The sequence below is a fragment of the Onychomys torridus genome, chromosome 5 (assembly GCF_903995425.1).
Source record: "Onychomys torridus chromosome 5, mOncTor1.1, whole genome shotgun sequence".
Classification (NCBI taxonomy): Eukaryota; Metazoa; Chordata; class Mammalia; order Rodentia; family Cricetidae; genus Onychomys; species Onychomys torridus.
The window spans coordinates 32,285,158-32,310,643 of NC_050447.1; the positions used below are offsets into that span (position 1 = coordinate 32,285,158).

Consider the following 25,486-nt stretch of genomic DNA (forward strand, 5'->3'; position numbering starts at 1 on the left):
CTCCCCTATGGCTGCAAATTGCTCAGGACCTTGCCTACCATGGTGGGACATGGGCCCAGCTTGTGTAGGATTCCTCATCACCCCACCTGGTGCCTGCAGGGTACTTGGGTCCCCTCCTTCAGTGTGGCCATGTCATTTCTCCTGCTCTCTTCCCCTGCCTTACATCTGGAGGCTGGAAATGTCACTGGGAAGTTCTTTGCCTAATAAACTTTGTCTTGTACTATGAATTCGGCTTGATCTGGCTTAATGCGTTGGCAGAGAAACCTTGTAATGGGGTACAAATACCTTTCATCTAGGTGCTTTGGGTGAGAAGACTTGAACTCTCCCAGCTGGTTCTCCTGCCACACAGGAAGCCACTCTTCTTTTTATCTCCCCTCTGCCAGACCATATTGACTCTTGGGCTTTGGTTAGCCATCCATTTCAAAGCCAAAGGCCCCTTTGGAGTCAAGACCTCTTCTGGGTCAATGATGTGGCCATGCTGGGCAACTGGGACCCATTTCAGGACCATGGAACAGAGACCATCTCTCTTAAGTGGGGTCCTTTGTGCAGGAGTCATTCTCAAAGTATAGAATGTATAACAATAGTTCCTATGAAATGACAACCAGTTCTTAATACTGAGACAGTCCATCCACTCAGCTATTTATTTCACAAGTAGTGAGTGATATATTTTTGAGGAGATCAGGACGTGTCCATTAGGTCCTCTAGCCTGAGTGTGTGTGTGTGTGTGTGTGTGTGTGTGTGTGTGTGTGTGTGTGTTGAAGTTTCTCCCCGACCTGGGAGATCAGAAGGTCCAGAAATGTCCAGGAGTAGAGCATCCTATCCCTGTCTCCCCATGTACCTGTCCATGTATGGAAGGCTATTTCTTATTTTCACAGATCCCTCTGAACACTTTGGTTCCTTGTGACACAATCATTCTCCTTCATCTTCCACATTATTTAATTATTCTGAATTTATTTTTGGCCCTAAACTTTTTCTGGGTCCTCTATTAAAAACTTATACTTAACACTTTATGCCATCATACAAAGGTGAAAAAATGTGCTCAATCTGTCTCTGTGTTCCCTTAAAGCATTTCTCTCCGTCATTAAAGGGCTCTGTCCCTGTTCCACCACTGGAAGCATTGTCTGATTACAGAAAATGACCAGTTCAGGCTCCATGTCCTCCATTACCAGGAGTCTTCACTAGGGTCACACTCAGATTCCAGGGAGTTTCCACTCCAATAGGTTTCCACATTGCTTCCCAATGCCTCTAAATTCCAGGCATCTCTCCTAGTACCCTCTCATTATGTCCCTCCCAGCCATGTCAGATCCTTTCTGTTTCCAATCCCACACACTCCCAGTCCACCCACAAAATCTTTTCTATTTCCCCTTCCCAGGGAAATCCATACATCCACCTTGAGCCCTCCTTGTTACTTAGTTACTCTGGGTCTGTGGATTGTAGCATGGTTATCCTTTACTTAACAGCTAATATCCACTTATCAGTGAGTGCATACCATGTTTGTCTTTCACCTTCTGGATTACCTCACTCAGGATAATTTTTTTCTAGTTCCATCCATTTGCTGGCAAATTTTATGATGTAGTTTCTTTTTTTAAAAGCTGGGTCATACTGCATTGTTAAATGTACCACATTTTCTTTATCCATTCTTCAGTTGAAGAACATCTAGGCTGTTTTCAGTATCTGGATATTGCAAATAAAGCCGCTATGAACATAATTGAGCAAGAGTTTTACTGGTAGTGTATAGGGTCCTTTGGATATATTCCCAAGAGTGGAATAGCTGGGTCTTAAGGTATAGTGATTACCAATTTTCTAAGGAAACATCATATGGACCTACAATTTGATCTTCATGCAACATGTGCTGGGGAAATGGTGGTCCATAACATATGCAAGTGACCAAGCAATAACTGATCCAACTTGAGGCCCATGCCAGGAGAGGGAGCCCAAACATAACACTGCCTGGAAACAATGGGAGGTTGGATAACCCAGAGACCTAGAATAGAAGCAAGCACACCTGGCAAAAATAGTTAATTAAATAATTCCTAATGATATTCTGTCATACTCGTAGATCAGTGCCTAACCCAGTCATCATCAGAGGTTTCATCTACAAGCTGATGGGAGCAATTGCAGAGACTCACAGGCAAACATTAGGCAGAGCTTGGGAATGTCTGCCTAAGAAGGGACTTGTGGGACTCCTAACAGTGGAAGTGGAGCGTCTCTGACCCTCTGCACTGCTCTTGGGACCCTTTCCTCCCACAGGGTTGTCTCACACAGCCTTGATCTGAGGTATGGTGCCTAGTCTTATTGCAACTTGTTGTGCCTTGTTAGGTCAATATCCCTGCAAGGCCTGCTCTTTTCTGAAGGGAAATGGAGAAACTGAGGTCAGGGTTAATATATGAGAGAAGAATTAAAAGAGGGGCTGTGTCCCTCCTTCTTTAAATCTTCCATGTGTCATCCTGGGGACTAGCTAGCACTTACAGGTTTCATCCACTAACTTGCATGCCAGTCATTGGACAGCACCAAATGATCATTCTTGCAATACTAATCTTCAATAACAGGAAGTAGAGAGCATTGAGGATAAGCTTCAGCTGGACTCCGGAGCTGGGCAGAGAGAAACGCCCTTCCTTTGAGTTCAGGAGGGCTGATGCCTGGGATTTCCAGGAGGGCCTGAGGCATTATTGAGCTCCTGCTGCACACACATCTGTGAGATTTCCATGGTATTTCTGCAAGTACGCTGGACACAGCTAAAGAGGGTTTTAGACTTTGATCAAGAGTCTTGTTGAAAAGATGTATTGTTAAGCTGGGCAGTGGTGGCGCACGCCTTTAATCCCAGCACTCAGGAGGCAGAACCAGGTGGATCTCAGTGAGTTCAAGGCCAGCCTGGGCTACCAAGTGAGTTCCAGGAAAGGCGCAAAGCTACACAGAGAGACCCTGTCTCGAAAAAACCAAAAAAGAAAAAAAAGAAAAAAGAAAAGATGTATTGTTGAATGGTTTGTGTGCATAGCTTGGTTAATTCACATAAATATGAACTATTTAGAACTCAACCACCCTGACTTCAAGTATGAGAGTTTCTTTCACTAGAAAGAAGTCCCCTGGATTATTTTGTTAATCATTTTCTGATTGCTGATTATGGCAAACATTCTTTGCTTTCTGATGGAATAGTTAGGAAGTGGCATATGATTTATAACCATAAGGCCCTGGCTATTCTATCATGGAAAAGGAATCATTGGTGACTCTTTCCCTTTCTAATATAATGTCTTTGAGATTCATGTGGCACTGTCCTTTGACTTCCAGTATCATTCTGTGTATGAACACATGTTTTACTCACTCCTTGGCTAATGTGCTTCTCAGGGATTTCCATATTTTGTTGTTGGTTTTGCTGCTTTTAGTGAAGTTCTCATCAACGTTTTGGAATATATGGTTTAGGGGGGGTTTTCTGTTTTGGTTTTGGTTTTCTTGCTTGTTTGTTTTTTGTGATCAGTGCTTTCATTTCCTTTGTTAAAGGCTGAAAGCAGAACTGCTCAATCAAGTGTGTGTTTAACTTTTGAAGAAAATCCAAAACTGTCTTTCAAATTGACTACACCCCTAAGTATCTCCTATGGTCATGTACAAGGGTGTCAATTGCTCCATGTCTTTGCTAACAATTTATATATGAAATGGGTGGGAAATGGTGTCTCATTGAAGGTGTTTCCATGAGCTTGGAGTCTCTGCTTTTAGATCTCTGTTTCGATGTCTGTCTGTCTGTTGATGAAACTGTCTCCCTGCCTCCCTCTACAGAAAAGAAATTGCATGGCTGTCCTGTCCTGGATGCCTGACTTATCTGAAGAGGTAAATGAAGGGGAGTGGATCTAGCAGGGAAGGGAAATGGGGAGGATGTAGGAGGAGTGGAGGGAGGAGAAACCATGGTCAGGTTTTATTATGAGAGAAGAATCTATTTTACATTAAAAAGAGAGAGGAAGAGAGCTTGAGTGTCTTCTCCAGCCCACATTTTTACTATGTCTTTGGACTCTGAATGATGATATACATGTGGGGCCTTTCTTCCAGCTGAACTGTAAAGCAATCTGGAATTAGGAAGAAGCAACAGAATGTCCAAGAAATGTAAAGAAATTGTTTCTTGATCCAGAGATTGGAGGAGTTGGGAGCATTTCAGCCCCCACAGCCTAGCAGTTCCTCAGGTCAGAAAACTAAAAGTGTAATATCTACCTGGAAGGGCTGGGACCACAGACTGGACAAGCATACATTGGAGGCATGACACTGTATCAAGGGGGAGGCAGGAGAAGCCGTGGCTGTGACGGAATCCTCAGTGCAGGTCTGGGGGTCCCTGGACTATCCAGGACTGGAAACACAGAGCCAAGGCCAATCTCAGTTAGCACTAAAGGCTATCCAATGTTGATTCCCACTGATTCCCAGGAAGTCAGTTGTGGCTAAGTGTGAACTCCAGGCTGTATATTCTTTGATGTAGTTTACCAGGGTTTTTGTGATTCTGAAACTCCTACTTCTGGACTTGTATGCTTCAGAACCCCATCGTATGTCAGGTGTGCTGGCAAGTGGCTTAGCCAGTTAGACAAAGAAAGGATGATAAATGGTGCTGGTGGTGGCATTGGTTGCTGTGTGGAAAGGTCATAGTCATGACAGAACCCAGAGTTAGTTTTCAGAGCTTTATTAGGTGGGAAAGCAGGGAGAGGAAAGAGGAGAGCCAGGCCTGGAGAAAGAGAAAGATGGTGGGTGGGAAAGAGCAGAGAGAGAGAGCAGAGAGCAGAAAGAGAGGGTGGGGTCCACGCACTAAGGCACATATGTTGTTGCCAGTGCACACTGATAATATAAGACACAAGACCCTGAACTGTGCATAGCTAGAGTGAGGGCAGAATCCTAACATTTTAGACTGTTTGCTTATTATAAAAAAGCAAGTGAATAGGAATAGGGAAATCGTTTCTCCCAGAAAAACTGCTTCCAGCTGACTTGGTGGGCATTGGTTGGCTCTTGTGGGGAAGGGAGCTTCTGAAGTAGACAGGTGTCCTGGGATGGTGGGCTGTCCTGCTGTCCTGGAGCCATCCAGCCCTCTTGGCTTGGCACTCTGGCCGTTTTTGTGTCTAACAGGACGCTGGTGAGACAGAAAAATCCTGAAGTAGATACAACCTGTCCAGATGGAATTAAGCTGGTTTCTGCTGCATGGGGAAACAAATGAACGTGTTCAGAAGCAGCCATGAGAAAATTACTGACCATTGTAGTGTTTAGTACTCTTCTTATACTGGTTAGTGTTAATGAGAGAGACAGAGAGATTGGAACATGTTTTTAATTTTTATAGACAGATTATTTTAAGGCACCTGTTTACTTTACTAGTTTAGCATCGAGGAGACACATGTGATCGATTGTTGAGAGCATTTAACAGTAATAGATGGTTATATTAAAGTCTGTTTTTGTATAGCCCAGACACTTTTGGGTCTGGGGGTGTAAATACCTTTTAGCTATTGCAGTTTCTTACTTGATGATCCCTGGACTCCAGTTCTGTGGTAGTCTGAAGCAGCCTAATTTAGCTAATTTAGCTGAGCAGCTAAATTAGAAGAGGGAACCAGGAAGAGAAAAGCTTGTGGGGTGAGATCTCATTCTTTTGGAATTAGGCACAAGGCAGAAATCAGGGCCCTGTCTGTGTGCATGAGAAGGAGAAGCACTGCTGACAGGTCTGGAGTGAGGCACATGGAGGGAGCAATGAAATGAAAGCTCCTATCTTACTGGAAAATCTTTTCCCATTAAGTAACCCTGAAAATGCAATTAAATCTGATGAGGTGGGTAAGGATGTCCTCCCTACCCCGACAATAGGGAAATGAGGAAAGGTGAGACCCCAAAAACTCCCAGGACTGGGTCAGTGGCTCCAATGTCCAGAAGGAAAGAAACAGATCGCTTCCATGCTGCATTCTGGGTTCCCTGCGAACGAGCCTGTGGACAAGCCTAGAGGTGTGCTGGAGGTCTTTGTCTGTCCCCTGGCCCCTTGATGCCTGGGTGCAGTCAGCTGACCAGTTGTCTTTCTAGGTGGCACTCTGAACAAGGCTCAATTGATGGCCTGGCAAGGCACACACTAGCACACATGGCCTTCCCCACCACCACCACCCGACCCCCGCACTTAAAACAGGGACCCAGTGGCTTTTGGGAGCCAGCATGTGCCAGCACTTGGCAATTCTGTTCTTGGGCTTTTTCATCTCTCTCCTGGTACACCTTAAATGCCACAGATGAAACTTCCACCTGTAGGGTAAGGAGCCTTGCTCTCCAGATGCTTAAGTTTTAGCCTTAATGTCAGGGAGGTCTGGGAGGACAAGAGACTGACCTTATTCCATGTCTTGAATTTTTTTTTCTTGATGTCTCCTGGCTTGAGGACAGCTTTAGGAAGACCTGCCAGGAGGCAAGCTATAAACTGGTCTCTGGCTAAAGAGCCATCCTGATTACTGTAAACTTATTTGCATGGATCCTAGCCTGCTTTCAGACCCATCTGTGTTTCTCATGGCAGCTTGAGAATGAGTGGAAGGAGTTAAGGTGAGAGCCCAGTACTGGAGAGCCCACCCAATACCTGAGAGCAGAAAGCAGAGCAGAGAACAGATAAGATAAGGTTCTTTGGAGTCAGAGATTCCTTAGGTTTAGGAATGCACATGGTCAGGGGAAAGAAAGAGATTCAGAGAGGGAGGGGCTTTAGCGCTTTAGAGCTTGGGTAAAAGCATGGAGATAAGGCAATGCTTTTCACTGGCCTGTTTGACAACAAAAGTTAGATAATTCCCATGAAATAGCGGGGTTGAAACAGCCAAATTTACTGGTATCTGGGATATTTAAGGCATTTGTCAGAGGAGAAATGGAACCATGAAAAGGAAGCCCCCATCCTATGGCTGCAGCGCCAGGAAAGAAAAGTAAAAAATTAAAATAACAAATGGGATCCCGGGCTCCTATTTCAAGCATCCTTGAGAATAGGCAGTCTACAATGTGCATTAACAGCACAAATTACCCAAACCATGTTCACAATAAGGGTAAGGGCTGGGGTGTATGTCCTGGAGGACCCATTGGGTCCCCAGACAGCATCCAATACTTCGTCAAGATTGAATGTGTACCAAGGACCCTCCGGGGTTCTGATGCAAAGAATATAGCTCAGGTTGCAGTGACAGGAAACTGCAGGGCTCACCAGTCTTGGCAGCACATGTGGTGGGGGAGACTAGGCAGCAGCAGTCATGGTGGTGGCTGGAGCACAGTCCCAGTGCAGTACCACAGTGCTGGAGGTGGTGGATCAAAGGTGGTGGCTGGGCAAATGAAAAGAGCGAATCTGGATCAGGTAGTCGCAGGTCTTCAGCATAGGTTTCCAACAATACTCAGGCCTGGACACTGAGTGAGGAGAATTTCCTATCCGAGTGACGACACCAATAAAAGGGTGATAAACGGCGCTGGTTGCGGTACTGCTTACCTCATAGAAAGGTCACAGTCATGACAGAACCCAGTGTTATATTTCAGAGCTTTATTAGGAGGGGAAAGGGGGGAGCGGAAAGAAGAGAGCCAGGCCTGAAGAGAGAGAAAGATGGAGGGGGAGGGAACAGAGCAGAGAGAGAGGATGGAGTCTGCGTCTGGCTTTTAAGGTTCATCCTTACTCGCCAGCATGCACTGATGATGTAAGATGTAAGACCCTGAACTGCACAGAGCTGGAGTGTGGAGTGAGGGCAGAATCCTAACAACTACAAATTTTCTTCTGACCTCCATACGTACTTGATAGAACTTGAGTACACATATGCATACGTACATACATGCACACAATACATGAGTAAATGTGGGAAAAAATGGATATACAGTCAAATGTTTGTCAAATAGATAGATGACTGTGAAGTCAATCTCAGCAGGAGCTGGCAGTGTGAGTGGCCTCATATGGAGGTGAAGGTAGGAGAGCCAGAATTCCAGTGTCTTTCAACGAAACTGCCATGAACTATCAGGGAGGGGACCTGCAGATCTAAGATCACCATAAGGACAAGGGACCCTGAGGATAGACTCACCACTCTATGAGTCCTAACAACACAGAGGAGTCTTGAGAATGAAGGACACACTTAGAGCTCCTGCCCTTGCACTTCTCTCCATCTGTGTGTGTACCTACTCACAGAAGCCCCGTGGCTTCTCCTGTTACAGCTTTCTGTTCCCTGGTCTGCACATCAACACCCACATTAGGTTGGTGAGTAAAAGGACAAGGGAATATGATGACTCCATGTTCAAGGACAGGGATCCTGGCATCCTAGGAGGACTTCAGACACCATATTGTGTCTATCCAAGAGGCCAGGGAAGGAACAGAAATTGCAGAGGTGCTTTTCCCTGCCTGCTGACTATTGGCTCCCTGTAGATGTAACAGTCTTACTAAATAAGAAACACAGAGCCAAATGCAGAGTTAAAAGCCCAAGAGGTCTGAGCAGTAGCTAAAACCCTTTGCTGCCGCTATCGTCCTTCCCCTCAGAAGGGGACCTATTTCCTGTTTATCTTTTTATTGACTTTCTGTTCTGTCTTCTCATTGGCTATAAACCCAATCACATGACCTTCTTGTCACTGCCTGTCTATACAGACCTCCAGGTCTTCTATGGTTGGTATTGAGATCAAAGGCATGTGTCTCCATGCTGGCTGTATTCTTGAACACACAGAGATCTGCTTGTCATGTGATCAGGTTTAAAGGTGTGTACCACCACCACCTGGCTTCTGCTAAAGCTTGCTATTAGCTCTGACCCCAGGCAACTTTATTTATTAACATACAAATAAATTCACATTTCAGTACAAATAAAATATGACCTTATTTCCTCCTTTCTATTTTAATAAAAAGAAAAATGAAAAAATTATAATATAAGAAAAATTATATACAAAAGTACAATAACTATATGCCATGTATACAATCAATAAATGCCTAAACAATGCCTAGTTCATTTGCATTTGACAAATTCAGAGAAAATAATTCCATTATCTCTCCTATTTTGTTAAGTCCAAAATGTACCTGATTCACTTTCTATCCTAACTTATATTACTAACAGAACTCTATTATAACATCTTTCAAATTTATACACTTACTCTTTAATGAGTTTCTTTTCTAAAATTCTTAACAAGGAAAACTAGAACTATCTAGTCTTCAACTCCCTCAGAGACCCAAGAAGGAAATATTACCTAACAAAAATAAAAACAGGAAGTGCAGACAAGCAGCTTCCAAAAACCAAATGTGAGCTGACAGAAATAGCCAGCTGCCTGGAGATTCGCCCAAGGTTTCTCCACAGTGTTGGGACATCATCTTCAGCCTATAGGCTTAGCGTATCTGACAGACTCATTTGTGAACTAGGATGTACACAAGGTCAACAGTTCAACCTCACATTTGGTGAGAGCAGTCCATGTACCAGAAACACATGAATTTCACTAGTGTCATGTCATGATTCAGGATTTTAAATTCTGGAAATTGTTGATTTTTTTTTTTTTAATTCAGCTGTCCATTCTTCTTGGCTCTGTGTGTGTGTGGCTTCATCTCGGCTTCCCATTCTTCTCCACATCCCTCTATTAAATGCCAGTCTACCATAGAAAGGTTAGACTCTGTCAGCTTAGTTACTCTTCAAGAATAACTGTTTCAGCTGCTGTTCCACTGCACATCAGAAGCCATTGGCGCACTGCCTGTTCAGCTGCCTTCAATCTGTTGTTAAAGGCCATTTATAACCCCATACAGGCTTGTCTGTTAACCATTTTAAAGGTAGAGCTGTTGGTGTCTTTGGAAGATCATCAGTTGTTGTGCCCTGTTCTTGTATAATATGGATGGCTGGTGACCACTCATTAGAATAATATCTTCTAATATTTTTCTCAGAAACATGTGCTAGTTTAGGATTTGTTTCTAAGGTTGGAGGGATGTTAATCTGAGTATTCCATTGTTGCAACAGGTCTCAACCCCACAGGTTCATACCCATGTTAGCCACATATGGTTTTAATTTTCCTCTCTGTCCTTTTGGACCTATACATTCGAGCCATCTTGCACTCTGTTTCACTTGAGATAATGTTCCAATTCCTAACAGCTGAACATTTGCCTCCTGAAGAGGACAAGTTGGATGCCAAAATTCTGGTGCAATTATGGTCATGTCAGCACCTGTGTCTACCAGACCAGAAAACAAAACACCATTTATTTTTATTGGTAATTTTGGTCTTTGTTTATTTATAGAAGTTTGCCAAAAAAATTCTTTATGTTTTCTCCTGAATTTTCTGTTCTCTCTGTCTCAGTTGTTCCATTACTCTGAGTAGCCTGGTTTATTCCAATAGGCATTTGGTTATTTAATTGCTCTGAGTAGGGGTCTCCTCTATGACTGCAGGAAAGGTCTGAACTGGATTTACTGTGGGGGCCTGCCTGAGGCCCCTCTGGAAGTTTCCCAAAAACTGAGGCAAAGAATTACTTTGTCTGTCCCTTGTTGATGTACATTTGTTGGTCCAGTGTTTTCCCTTACCACAGAAGGAAGTGGCATTCTGTTGTCATTGTTCCTTGAAGAAACATTGTTTCTAGGAGTGCTCTGTTTACAGTTCTTTTTCAAATGTCCTTTGTTTCCACATCCAAAACATCTGACATTCCTCAAACCTCTTGAAATTGCTTCTCATATCCACATATCATCATAGTCATTTGCCTCAACATTAAACATGTCTCTAATCCAATCTTCCAAGGGTGCAGATCTTGCCTTTAACGGCCTGATTATTCTCTTGCATGCTGCATTTGCGTTCTCAAAAGCCAAAGATTCAATTACTATCTTGCTAGCTTCTGAATTCGAGACCATTCTATTTACTGCTGAAGTCAGTCTTTGTAAGAAATCTATGAAGGATTCTTTTGGGCCTTGTATAACCTTTGTAAATGACTCAGTTTCCTTTCCTGGTTCCTCAGTTCTGTTCCTTGCATTCAAGGTTGCCATTTGACACAGAATTAGGGTTTAGATAACATATAAACATTGTGTTTGTATTGCAGCATTTTGGCCTTCTTCAACAAGCTGATCCTAGGAGATTTGTATACCTTTAGCCCTCCATTGATTTTCTATGTTTTTACCTTCCTCTTTGAACCACATGTGCCACTGCTGCTGTGCCCCAGGTCCAAAACAGCATTTACCAGCTCTCGCCAGTCCTGTGGGATAATCTTATTATAAGTTGAGGTTTAACATTTGATTTACAAATGCCATAAGATACTATTGCCTCCTTAAACCTTCGTAAGTCTAACATTTCAATTGGAGTCCAAATATTTTGTGCATTCACTTGACCAGGTAGCTACTGTAAGGTTACCGGATAAATTAAGGGTTATTGTGTGAAAACAGGCTTTCTTTCTGTAACCTTATAATCCAATCCTGAAATAATTTCACCAGTAATTTCTTCTGTCTTAGTCTGAATTTCTCTATAATTCATTTCAACAGGTTTAACAGGTTTTCTAAAGTTTTTATACTGGCACTTAAATTGACTATCTTTTTAAATAGTAAAATAAGGATAAAGAAAGTAATAATGTGCATAATCCCATCAACATTATTTTTCCCATATAATTGTTCCATTTTCAGACTGCCTAAAATTTTATCAAAGTCCAATTTTCTTCCAATGTACACATAATAACCATTTTTTAATGTGGAAAAAAAGGTTTTTTTTTCTCTTTTAAATAGCTTTTTCCTTTAAAATATCTGATATCTTAATTGACTTACCAAGTCTGCGTAGAAGAGTAGAAATCTGAGGGAATTTCAAAACAGCTACCTAGCATCTAAAGTATAAATCCAAAGAGAGAGAGAGAGACAGACAGACAGACAGAAGAAAGCAAGAAAGCATAGCCACAAGTACTGGCTAAAAGCTTAAATCCAGCCATATGTTCCTGCTTGAGCTGAGTTGAGCATTGGCTCTGGCTTCTTTAAGCTCTGACCATGTGTGTTGGCATTTTGGCCTCAAGTAACTCTATCTGCAGTTGCATATAGCTGTTGCAATTACAGTGAGTACAGCCAATGGGTAGCTCTGGCCAGCCTGACTTGTTCATAGCACCAGCTTTAAGCAAGTATTTCCAGTTGCAGGTAACCACTTGTAGCTACAGTCAGCTGGGCCTGGGGCCTAGGCCAAGCTGGCCCAAGCTGGGGAGCCAGGCCTGCCGAGGCCACCAAGCCCAGTCAAGCTGAGCCAAGCTTAGTGGTTTTTAATGAATCCTTGCCACATGGGCACCAAATGTAGATGTAACAGTCTTATTAAATAAGAAACACAGAGTCAAATGCAGAGTTAAAAGCCCAAGAGGTCAGAGCAGTAGCTAAAAAACCTCTCTTCTGTAGGCTGTCGCTTTGTCTTGTTGACCATGTCCTTTGCTCTACAAAAGCTTCTCAGTTTCAATAGGTCCCATTGATTGATTGTTTCTCTCAGTGTCTGTGCTACTGGTGTTATATTTAGAAATTGATCTCCAGTGTCAATGCATTCTAGACTACTTCCTACTTTCTCTTCTATCAGGTTCAGAGTAACTGTATTTATGTTGACGTCTTTGATCCACTTGGACTTAAGTTTTGTGCACAGTGAAAGATATGGATCTATTGGCAGCCTTCTACATGTTGACATCCAGTTATGCCAGCACCATTTGTTGAAGATGCTTTCTTTTTCCATTATACAGTTTTGGCTTCTTTGTCAAAAATTATATGTTCATAGGTGTGCAGGTTAATGTCAGGGTCTTCAGTTTGATTCCATTGGTCCACATGTTGGTTTTTATGCCAGTACCAAGCTGTTTTTATTACTGTAGCTCTACAGTTGAGCTTGAGGTCAGGGATCGTGATGCCTCCAGAGGTTGTTTTATTGCATAGGATTCTTTTGGCTATCCTGGGTTTTTTGTGTTTCCATATGAAGTTGAGTATTATTCTTTCCAGATCTGTGAAGAATTGTGTTGGTAATTTGATGGGGAATTGCATTGAATCTGTAGATTGCTTTTGGTAAGATCGCCATTTTTGCTATGTTAATCCTGCCTATCCATGAGCATGGGAGATCTTTCCATTTTCTGACATCTTCTTCAATTTCCTTTTTCAAGGACTTAAAGTTCTTGTCATATAGGTCCTTCACATGCTTAGTTAGAGTAACCCCAAGGTATTTTATATCATATGTGGCTATTGTAAAGGGTGATGTATCTCTGATTTCCTTCTCAGCCTGTTTGTCTGTTGTATGTAGGAGGGCTACTGATTTTTTTGAGTTGATCTTGTATCCTGCTATGTTTATAAGCTGTATCAGTTCCTTGGTTGAATTTTTGGTGTCACTCATGTATATTATCATGTCATATGCAAATAGGGAAAGCTTGACTTCTTCCTTTCCAATTTGTATCCCCTTAATCTCCTTATGTTGTCTTATAGCTCTGGCTAGAACTTCAAGTACTATATTGAATAAGTATGGGGAGAGGGCACAGCCTTGCCCCACATCTGACAGAGGGCTGATATCCAGAATATATAAAGAACTCAAGAAATTAGACATCAAAATGCCCGACAGTCCAATTAAGAAATGGGCTGTAGAACTAAACAGAGAATTCTCAGCAGGGGAAGTTCAAATGGCTGAAAGACATTTAAGGAATTGCTCAACATCCCTAATTATCCAGGAAATGCAAATCAAAATGACTCTGAGATACCACCTTATACCTGTCAGAATGGCTAAGATCAAAAACACAGAAGACAGTTTATGCTGGAGAGGATGTGGAGCAAGGGGAACTCTCCTCCACTGCTGGTGGGAATGCAAGCTTGTACAGCCACTTTGGAAATCAATATGGCGCTTCCTTAGAAAATTAGGAATCCATCTCCCCCAAGACCCAGCTATACCACTCTTGGGCATATACCCAAGGAATGCTCAATCATACCACAAGGGCATTTGCTCAGCTATGTTCATATCAGCATTGTTTGTAATAGCCAGAACCTGGAAACAGCCTAGATGCCCTTCAACTGAAGAATGGATAAAGAAAATATGGTCATATACACAATGGAGTACTACCCAGCAGAGAAAAACAATGACATCATGAGGTTTGCAGGCAAATAGATGGATCTAGAAAAAAATCATCCTGAGTAAGGTAACCCAGACTCAGAAGGACAAACATGTCATATATATATTCATAGTAGGATGGATACTCGATGTACAAAGATGACTAGACTGCTACACAACTCCAGGGAGGCTATCTAGAAAACAGGACCCTAGGAAAGACACAGGGATCACCCAGTGACAGAGAAATGGATGAGATCTACATACATAACCTGGACTACAGTGGGAGTAATGAAGGGCAATATTTGAGGAAAAGAAAACTTTGGGGAGCAGGAGATCCCAGCTGGATCAAGAACAGAAAGGGAGAACAAGGAATAACAGACCATGATAAATGATGACCACATGAAAACAGGAATAGGTAGAGTGCTGGAGAGGTCCCCAGAAATCCACAATGATACATCTTCTGTAGATTGCTGGCAATGGTCAAGAGAAAGCCTAATCTGACCTAGTCTGGTGATCAGATGGCCAAACACCCTAACAGTCGAGCTGGAACTCGATCATCCAATAACTGATGGAAGTGGATGCAGAGATCCTCAGCCAGGCCCCAGGTAGAGCTCCACGACTCCATTGTCGAGAAAGAGGAGGGACTGTAAGTGCGTGAATTGTTGAGACCAAGATTGGAAAAGCACAGGGACAAATAGCCAAACAAATGGAAGCACATGAATTATGAACCAAAGGCTGTGGAGTCCCCAGCTGGATCAGGCCCTCTGGATAAGTGAGGCAATTAAATAGCTTGAACTGTTTGGGAGGCACCCAGGCTGTGGGACCTGGACCTGTCCTTAGTGCATGAGCTGGCTATTTGGAACCTTGAGCTTACACAGGGACACTTTGCTCAGCCTGGAAGGAGGGGACTGGACCTGCCTGTACTGAATCCACCAGGTTTAAATGAATCCCAAGGGAGTCTTGGCCCTGGAGGAGATGGGAATGGAGGGGAGGGTCTGGGGAGACAGGAGGGGTAGGACAGGGGAACTAATGGCTGATGTGTAAAATTAAAACACAAATATAATAAACAAAAAAGAATTAAAAAATATACACTTGTTAACATTTATACTCACTAATCAATTGCTTGAAAATAAAAGCAACCATGTTTAAAAAAAAAAAAAAAACCTTTTTTACCCTTCACTGCCGCTGTCATCCTTCCCCTCAGAAAGAGACATACTTCCTGTGTATCTATCTTTTCATTGACTTTCTGTTCTGTCTTCTCATTGGCTATAAACCCAATCACATGACCTTCTTGTCACTGCCTGTCTATACAGACCTCCAGGTCTTCTATGGTTGGTAATGAGATCAAAGGCATGTGTCTCCATGCTGGCTGTATTCTTGAACACACAGAGATCTGCTTGTCATGTGATCAGGTTTAAAGGTGTGTACCACCACCACCTGGCTTCTGCTAAAGCTTGCTATTAGCTCTGACCCCAGGCAACTTTATTTATTAACATACAAATAAATTCACATTTCAGTACAAATAAAATATCTCCATAGCTTCCTGTGGCTTCTGTCTTATCATTTCTCCTGCAATAAGAATATTCCCCCACCCCCAACCAAATTTCCACATCTACACCCCTAAAAGGTACAAATTCCTGCCTGGGTAAGGCCTACCTGTTCTGTTTTCTGTTGTTATGAGATGATCATCTTGTTGTAGTAGCAGAGACTTAATCCTGGGATTCAACATACCACTCAATAGACTTCCTGACTAGCTGTATACTGTGGCCTGTGGGCTCCTGCTTCTCCTCCTCCATGTGCATTGTGAGACAGTCTAAGTGAAAAGAGGGAACCAGGCTTGGAGCAGCTCAGTTCTGCAAAGTCAGAGGCTGAGCTTGTGGGAGGAAAGCACCAGGGAGGGAGAAGCTGGTAGAAATGACAGATAAAAGTGTGGAATTGTGCATCCCCAAATGCCCCCACCAAAGCCCACAGGATGGGCCCTGTGGCACTTGCAGGGTCAGAGATGTGTAAGGTTACCTTGTACTGAGGAGCCAGCAGGGATTGAAGACCAAGAGAGACATGTCCCTCCTGTGTGTGTGGTTATGGCTAGAGCTCCTTCTGACCTTGGATAATGACAATAATTCCTTCATAATGCCAAGTGGCTCTCAGCCTGTCACCGTGTTCACTAGAGATGTATCCTGTCAATTTTCAAGAGGGCCAGTAGACATGGTTTCCAGCCCTAAGTAATCCAGAAGCCTCATTTCAACACCCCACAGCTGTGTTACCTTCCATGTAGCACAGTGACAATGAGTTGGGAATTATCAAGTGTCACAACTGATGGTATCTCTCTACTTACAGGCTAGGACACAGTCAGCCCCATCAGGATCACACACATAGGGCAGGTGAGAGTAAGCCTTGTTCATGTGAAAGATGGTGAATTTGGTATCTATACCTTCCTGGGAATTCCCTTTGCCAAGCCACCTTTAGGACCACTGCACTTTGCTCCCCCTGAACTCCCTGAGCCATGATGTGTTGTGAGAGATGGATCTCCCATCCAGCCATGTAAGTTCTGGGCCCTGGGGTACTTCCTGACTGAGCTCTAGGCCTCACTGCAGTGCCTCCTCCATCTCAGCTCTACAGCAGCTTCAGTCTGTGCTGAGGGCAATCTGCCAGGCATGTTTATGATGAATGTGCTAAGGATTAGAGAAGAACAACTGTGCCAGGCTCCTGGGTCACAGTTGACACCTGTAGAGATTTAGCTGCAGGTACTGCAGTGAGGAGAGAGACTAAGGCCATTCTTCACAGGCACTGTGACCATCAATTACCCAGGTGCCATTGACTAAGGAACAAGTACACTTGCTTTCATCTGGAGACTATGTGGAAGAAGGAGGTACCTTGAGAGTCTGGAGTGAGATGGAGAATGTCTCCCTGCCCTATGGTATTATTGTCCATTCATCCCTATAGCTCTATGTGGGCACAGAATCCTGATACCAAAGTGTCCTGGTTTTCTGTTGCTGTGATGGAGTACCTAGACAAAGGGAACAGAGTGAAGAAAGATTTTAATGTGGGTCACAATTACAAGTTATAATCAACTATAGATGGGAAACCACCAGAGCAGAAGTTCAAGGGAACTGATCATATCACATGCCTAATCATGAACAGAGCCAAAAGGACACATGCATGCCTGCTAATGCTTCACTTACCCTCCATTCATATACAATCTAGAAGCCACTACCTAGGGAATGGCACCTCCTACAATAGGCAGATACTCATATCTCAACGGACATAATCAAAATAGTTTGCTAAAGGCATAGCCACAGGCCAACATGATCTAGAAAACCCTCATTAAGATTCTTTTTCCAGGTGATTCTACATTGTGTCAGTAAGCAATCAAAACTAACTACTACACCAGGATTTAAGTAGTACAGGCAGAATGGATGGATGTTAGTACAGAAAGGCAATCATTTCCATAAAATATTTCAGAAGTCTCCATATACTAGGGCTCATAATATTACTGTTCAACCAGAGGCCTCCCTGAAACTCTTACTCCATTTCTATTTATAGACCTAGTAGATTTACATTCATATGATGGGACTTTAGAGAGGGGTCAGATATGACAGAGCATTGTAGAAGCAGCATCTGGAGGTAGCTGAGAGAAAGTGTAGACTAACATGTAGGTTTCACAATGACATATCTTGCACTAACTGTCTTCCATTTTCACCAGGTGTCTGCAGACTGATATGAGTTTTCAGATCATAAAGGAGATGCATCTCATCAAGTCACCCACTTCCATGTCTGAGGACTGCCTATATCTCAACATCTACACACCAGTTTATGCCCATGAAGATTCTAACTTACCTCTGAGTGTCAGGCTGTGGTAAGCTGGGGGAAAAAGATGTTTCTTTCTCTGGAAGATTGGAAGAGACAAAGTAATTCTGAGCTCCACTGTAGTTTAGACCATGATTAGTCTTACCATATTTGGGTCAAGAAGGTCATCTCAGCCATGGTGGGCTGCTTTAACCTGGGTGTGTGACTCAGAACACAGAGGTTCTGCTGTGGATGTCAGTCTGTATGCTGTGAATGTGTTGCTCTGATTGGTTAATAAATAAAGAGCTGATTGGCCAGTAGCCAGACAGGAAGTATAGACAGGACAAGCAGAGAGGAGAATTCTGGGAATAGGAAGGTTGAATCAGGAGTCACCAGCCATCCACAGAGGAAACAAGATGTGAAGGCAGAACTAAGAAAAGGTACCAAGCCACATTACTAAACATAAGTAAGAATTATGGGTTAATTTAAGTGTAAGAGCTATTTAATAGTTAACCTGAGTTAATGGCTGAGCAGTTTTAATTAATATAAGTTTCTGAGTGATTTATAAGCAGATGTGGGGACCTTGGTCCTGGGAGAGGACAGAAAAACCTTCAGCTACAGGGATCAAAGAGGTAAGAAGCTCTAGGTCTTTGATTAAACCAAGAATTCTATCAACTTGAACTTGGTAGACCCACTCTGTAGGATGATCAATGGCCACATATTGACATCACCAAAATTTCAGGCTGCAGGTTATCTGTTATGCCAATGGGATCTGGTGACCCTTCTGAATAGCAATCAGGAAAGACACTCATGGAGACATTCCTACTTGCTCCACTTTGATGGGTCTCAGAGTGGTTGGTGATGACATTACTTTAGACCTAGAGCCACTAATCCATGATGAGATTTCCTGATTGAGGGTGGTAATGTGCCAGGAATGGCATATAAGATGCCTAATGTGCTGCCAGTAGATTGGAGATGAGGGACCTGAGATTGTGGACCATCAACCCTCTGTGCATTCCCCTCCAGATCTTCTGCTTAGCATGTCTCTAGAGGGCCAAAGCAGAAATGCCTACATGTCTCGAGGTCGTGCTTTATGGCATGTACATGTCATGTCCTCCTCCATATAATTACTTGTAATGCTAGTCTTTTTCTTCTATCTTATCTTCATGTTTTGTGTTCCTAGATCAATGGTAATTTCTGTGATACAAGAAAGGAGTGAAGTAAATTTCATGGGAAATTATACTGAGATGATCACCCAGGCTGGGGTTAAGGCAGTTATGCATGTCATAGGAAAGAACCTGCATCCTGGGGAAGCTTTTCAGGCTTGGATAAACTGTACTGAATGTGTGGTCAACTATAGCACATGGTATTATGTGTACCAGCAAACTGGACTCAAATTGGCCATGATGAATAATTCAGTTTCTGATGATATTCCAAGGGCATTGTGTAAAACTTGAGAACCTAAGGGATATGGAGTAATGTATAGATGGGATGACAAACTAGAAGTGTGGGAATCTAGAATAGGAGGAAAATAGTGGCCTCCACCAAGAAAGGAAGGTGACAACAAAAAAAAGGGGGGGGGGGAGATGGCAACTTTAATCCTGATATTTTGATTCCTCCTGAAGGAGTGTGCAGACAATGTGGCAATGGTTGGAGTGATTGCTGTAAGTTTTATTGGGCTCCTGGATTGAAAAGAGCTGCCAGAAAAGGTGAGCTTCCTTTAATGGAAGCTCTGGAAATTGGATCAGGTCTTTCTTGGAATTGTTGGGATAAGAAGGACAAAAGTTGCTGACTTGCAGGGGCAGATTTCTTGTCTGAGGTCATTGTGGTCCACCAGTCATGGGGCTTGGTGTTTGCAGAAGGCTGAGGGAGGAAGTTAGGCAGCTGCAGGGGTCTTGAGGTCTAAGCAGGCTGTGAGAAGGAAATGACTGTCTAGTATATTAGCCACTGTTATTATTTTTACATTTTTTTTATGAAATTGCATGTTGCTAGCCTCTGGGTCATGTGCTTAGAAGATCGTACAATCATTAATAATAAAAATAGATTATGCTCGCTTTGGTGTTAAGCCTGGGATAGTTCCTGGGTTTAATTAAAGATGATGAAGAATATATTGGTGATTTTCTAAGAATAACCTTTGGAATTATGAGAACACTCCATATTGCGTGATTTCCCTCTTTTCTTTCTGTTTCCCCTTGCTCATGAAAATAAAAGACTGAGGTTACCAAGGCAAAAGCAGAAGCTGTAGCAAAAGCTACTTAGCTACTGCAGAAGCCCGAAATGACCTGTCAGCTTGCTTGAGCACTGTCTATGAGTGGTTACTACGCCTTCCAGGTATCCTGTCCTCAGACCCCCAAAATGCTGAGGCTGGTCCCCAGCAGGTATGGAACTATGCTTATAGTTCTAGAGTACCCCATCTGTGGACTGTAACTGAAGTTTTTCTCTCTGGGTCCAGCCAAGCCTCAACAGTCCTGTAGCCCACTTATAAAATAAATATACAGATACCTATATTATCTAAACTGCTCAGTCATTAGCTCAGGCCTACCATTGTCTAGCTCTTACTCTTATACTCAGCCCATTTTTGTTAATCTATATGTCGCCACATGTTCTGTGGCTTTACCTGCTGCCTTTACATGATGCTCCCTGGATGGCAGGCTGGTGTCTTCTCCTCTCCACCTTCCTGTTCTCTCAATTCTCCTCTCTGCTAGTCCTCCTGTACTTCCTGCCTAGTTTACTGGCCAATCAGTGTTTTATTGATCAATCAATCATCCACAGCACTTCCCCCTTTTCTTTTTTTCAAAAAGGAAGGTTTTAACTTTAACATAGTAGAATTACATATAACAAAACAATTATCAAGCAAGAATTACAGTTACAATATTAAAGAAGATATTCTATCTATCTTATATTTGTGAGTCTAAGGTTTTATATCTAACTTATCTTTGATCATAACTGAGGAAATTATAACTATCTAGTCTTCAACCACATCAAAGACCTCAGAAGGATATACTATTACCTGAGAAATGGGAGAAGGATACAAGCAACTTTCAGGAGTCTTGCAGGGTAGACAGAGATAGCTGGCAGCCTGGACAGTCACCTAATGTTCCTTTGTAAAGTTGGAGCATCTGTCTTCAGCCCACAGGGCTAGAGTCTCTTAGTCATTTCTCTCTGTGTCCTGTAGAATGTGAAGCAGGAACCCAAAAAAACGTTTTGCCAAGCAAAATTCAGTGGTCACAGTCCTATGGGTCCTGTATGTTCAGTTGATCAAGCAGTCCGGGCAAGAACAGTTTCTTGCCCAAATGGCTATTTTTACCAACGTGAAGAAAAACTCCATATGGAGTGTCTTTGATGTCCATCCTCCTCTCTGAAGTAAATTGGTGTTGCCAGGAGCAGACATGTCTCATTGTCCAGAAAGTCTAAATTTTAAAAACATTTTAAATGCCATATTATGTAGGTCTTTGAAGTGTTTGAAGATTACCTGCCTAATTGAATTATATCTATGTATACCTAAAAACAACATGACTATAAGTTTGATTATCATAGAAGACTAATTATTAATCTGTGTTTCTTAATTATCCATTACAATTTAAATGAGTTACATTAAACATAATACCTCAAATGAGAATAGAAATATATATATATATATATATATATATATATATATATATATAGTATAAAAAAATTGTTTAAACTTGTATCAATAAACTAAAATACATAGCAATGTAAAACATTTTAAACAAGTTGCTCTTTAAAAGTAGATTCAATAATCTACTCTTTCATCCTGTTGTATCTATATCCCCTTTTTCTTTAGAAACAGATCACACTTATAATCAATCTGATTTAAATAAAAATGTTGTTGTTTTTTCTGTCCCACACCAGTAGGCAATCCACTTGATCTTGGGCTAAGAGTGGTCCTCATGGCATCAGTGTTGATGTCTCCAGGTGATGGTATGGATCCATGGTGGTGGACTGGTTATAGGAATGACTTCCCAGATGCAGAGATCCATGGCCAGGCCCCAGGTGGAGCTCGAGGAGTCCAATCAGTGAGAGAGAGGAGGGATTATATGAGCAAGAGATATTGAGACCATGATTGGAAGAAGCACAGGGACAAATAGCCAAACTAGTGGAAACACATGAACTATGGCTCTTTTGATGTGGGACAAAAGAATTTCTTAACCTTTTTTTTTTTTAGCAGTATGTTTGGGATTAGAGGAGTGAGCCAATTCCATCTCCTCAGCCAGCTTGGTATATTTGGGAATTCGGGTGTAGCTTTTCTTACTACTTCCTGCTGTAGGGGGGCATTGTATCTTATGGGGACACAAAGAAAATTTTAGGATTATGAAGTAGTCCATGAGGGTGTATCATCTGAGCCAGTTGCCTTGAAACTGTTCTGGATGTTGGATCATCTGGGCAATGGTGTCATCGGAGACCTTTCCGAGGGTCTTGACTAGTCAAACCTGATGTATCTTAATCTGGAACAAATCCATAGCCTCTTGTTTTCTGTGGAAACAAAAGCAGAGCCTCCTTTCCAAAGCAACATATCCTTACATCTAAATTTTGAAGTCAAGGTACCTTTAAAATATACATATTTGTTTAACTCAACAGCTTTTATGATCAAATGTGGTTTTTTGGTTTTTTTTTTTTGTAGTTAAAAATCCCAAAGACAACACAATCCAGATTCTATGTGTAATGTCCATCTTTATATGGCTTATTTTTTATACTACCTTTACTGTCTGTTTAAAGACTTTATTTTTAAAAACTATCTATTTCTTTATATAACTATATATATATTCCTTTTTCTTTCTCTTTTAAGCCTATGTGCATTTTTACACACATTGTAAACCATTTAAAATCCTATTTTATCTGAATCTGTCTTATTGTGAATCTATTGTTTTAAAACTGCAGCATTACTAGGGCTAAAATAGCAGCTTTGGTTGGTGGCTCCACCCACCTTAGCTTTCAATTATGGCTTTGGTACATTTGCCACCAGCTCTGGGAGCCATCAGCTCTTAGAAACAGTGGTTCTATGCTTCTATCAAAGCAGCATGTAGCCCAGAAACCTCTTTCTTTCTTTTTTTTTTTTTTTTTTTTTTTCTGTACTAGCAAAGGCTAAATCCACCACCCAGCAGCGTTAGGTGCTCCTGGTAGATGCCTCATTCCTGCCACACTGCCAGTCAGACTTGCATGCTAGGAACCCACCAACTTGAAAGAGACAACTAGGAATCTGTCTTTAGCTCCGTTTTAGAATCTCTCTTTTTTTTTTTTTTTTCAGGGTTTAGGTAAAACTCTTGCCCTACCTTGGGTGCCATTTGTAGCTGAAGTTTTTCTCTCCAGGTCCCGCCAAGCCTTGGCAGTCCTGTAGCCCACTTAGAAAATAAACATACAGACACCTATATTATCTAAACTGCTCAGCCATTAGCTTAGGCCTACCATTGTCTAGCTCTTACTCTTATACTCAGCCCATTTTTGTTAAGCTGTATGTCGCCACATGTTCCGTGGCTTTACCTGCTGTCTTTACATAATGCTTCCTAGCCAACAGGCTGGCATCTCCTCCTCTCTGCCTTCCTGTTCCCTCAATTCTCCTCTCTGCTAGTCCTGCCTATGTTTCCTGCCTGGCTACTGGCCAATCAGTGTTTTATTTATCAATCATCCACAACAGTGGACCATTTCCTGAGATCCTGAGGCAATCTGTGTGTATGCTGACATGCACAGAGACAAACAGTTGATAATCCAGTAGGCAATCCACTTGATCTTGGGCTGAGAGTGGTCCTCATGGCATCAGTGTTGATGTCTCCAGGTGATGGTATGGATACATGGTAGTGGACTGGTTATAGGAATGACTTCCCAGATGCAGAGATCCATGGCCAGGCCACAGGTGGAGCTCCAGGAGTCCAATCAGTGAGAGAGTAGGGCTTATATGAGCAAGAGATATTGAGACTATGATTGGAAGAAGCACAGGGACAAATAGCCAAACTAGTGGAAACACATGAACTATGAACCAATAGCTGAGGAGCCCCCATGGAATTGGACCAGGCCCTCTGAATAAGTGAGACAGTTGATTAGCTTGAACTGTTTGGGAGGCATCCAGGCAGTGGAGCCAGGACCTGTCCTTAGTGCATGAGCTGGCTTTTTAGAACCTAGGGCCTATGCTGGGACACTTTGCTCTGCCTTGGTGTAGGGTGGAAGGGACTAGACCTGCTTCATCTGAATCTACCAGGCTGACCTGAATCCCCAGGGGAGACTTTGCCTTAGAGGAGGTGGGAATGGGGGATGGGTTTTGGGGGAGAGGGCGGGAGGAGGAAGGACAGGGGAATCCGTGGCTGATATGTAAGATTAAATTAATTATAAAATTTTAAAATAAATAAAAATAAAAATAGGAATGGCTTCCATGACTGGCAGCTAGTGAGTAAATAGTAATAGTTATATCCAGTATCATTTGTGTATCCTCAGCTTTTTCAAGTAAGCCTGTGACTGGGCTGGATAAGGGGACTGAATAGAACATGGACAGACCTGTTTCTTATCCCTGCAACTTAAGAACACTGGAGGCAAGCTTGCCAGATGCAATTGGGGCTACAAGGACCAAGTGGCTTTTCTACACTGGGTCCAGCAAAATGTGGCCAACTTTGGAGACAATTTAGATCACTATTTTTGTCGGGTCAGAATGAGGAACAAGTGAGTCTTCACTTCTTGTGCCCCCAGAGTGCAAAGGACTCTGCCACATTGTACAGAGTGGAGTGGCCCTGCTGCCTGACCTTATCTCTGAGAAGTCCAAGGTGGTCTACACAATGAGTGTCCTCAACAGCACCAATCCTTACTTGCTACCTCAGTTCTTGCCTCTGGCACTCTATTAATCTGTTAAGTGGGGAAAACAAGGATCATGGGAAATTGCTTCTTTCCGGTAATTTCTGAGAGGCATAAAATTTAGAATCCATCTCCCTCTGCTTTATGTATGCTAAGTATGTTATATGACAGCAAAGCTGTGCCCAGTGGCTTCCACCATTGGCAAAAAACCACGTGTTCGTGGTTTCCTAGTTTTCCTGTGATAAAGAACACGGCCAAAAGCTACTTGCAATGAAAGTTTTATTTCAGCTTCCAGTATATAGTTCAACTTGGAGGGAAGTCAGAGTAGGCACTCAGACAGATCCCTGGAGACCAGAACTGAAGCATAGGCCAGGAAGGAACACTGCCTTACTGCCTTGTAACCCATAGCTTCCTCAGTTTGCTGTCTTATACATCCCAGGACACCTCCCCATGAGTGGCACTGCCCACAGTGGGATGGGCCTCCTGTAACAGTCATTTACTAGGAAAATGCCCAGACTCACCTATGGACCAATCTGATAGATGCATTTTCTCAGCTGAAGTTCCTTTTTCCAGATGACTCTGGCTAGTGTCAATTTAACAACAACAACAACAATAACAACAACAAAATCCAGCCAGAATGCATGGTTTGAGGAAAAGGGTCAGCTGTGCAAGTGTGAGATCCCAATTTCAAATCCCCAGAGCCCACCTAAGGCTAGAAGAGGTAATATGTGTCAGTAAACCCAGTGCTCCTGTGGACAGATGGGAAGTAGAGACAGTAGACTCCCTGGAAGGTCATAGTTCAGCTAAGCCAGTGTAGACAAATACAAACAAGGGGTGACAAGTGACACCTGAGGGTGTTCTCTGACCTTCACAGCCAAAACATGACACATCATACCCATTGTCATACATGAACGCCACACACAAAAACAAACAAAACAACAACAACAAAACAAATATGCAGGTA

The 25,486-nt window shown here is 42.6% G+C and overlaps 1 pseudogene; it reads left to right on the forward strand.

The window, feature by feature from the left end:
* The first annotated feature begins 1,698 nt into the window (after positions 1 to 1,698).
* Positions 1,699 to 24,572, forward strand: LOC118584554 (annotated as a pseudogene).
* Positions 24,573 to 25,486: the final 914 nt, after the last annotated feature.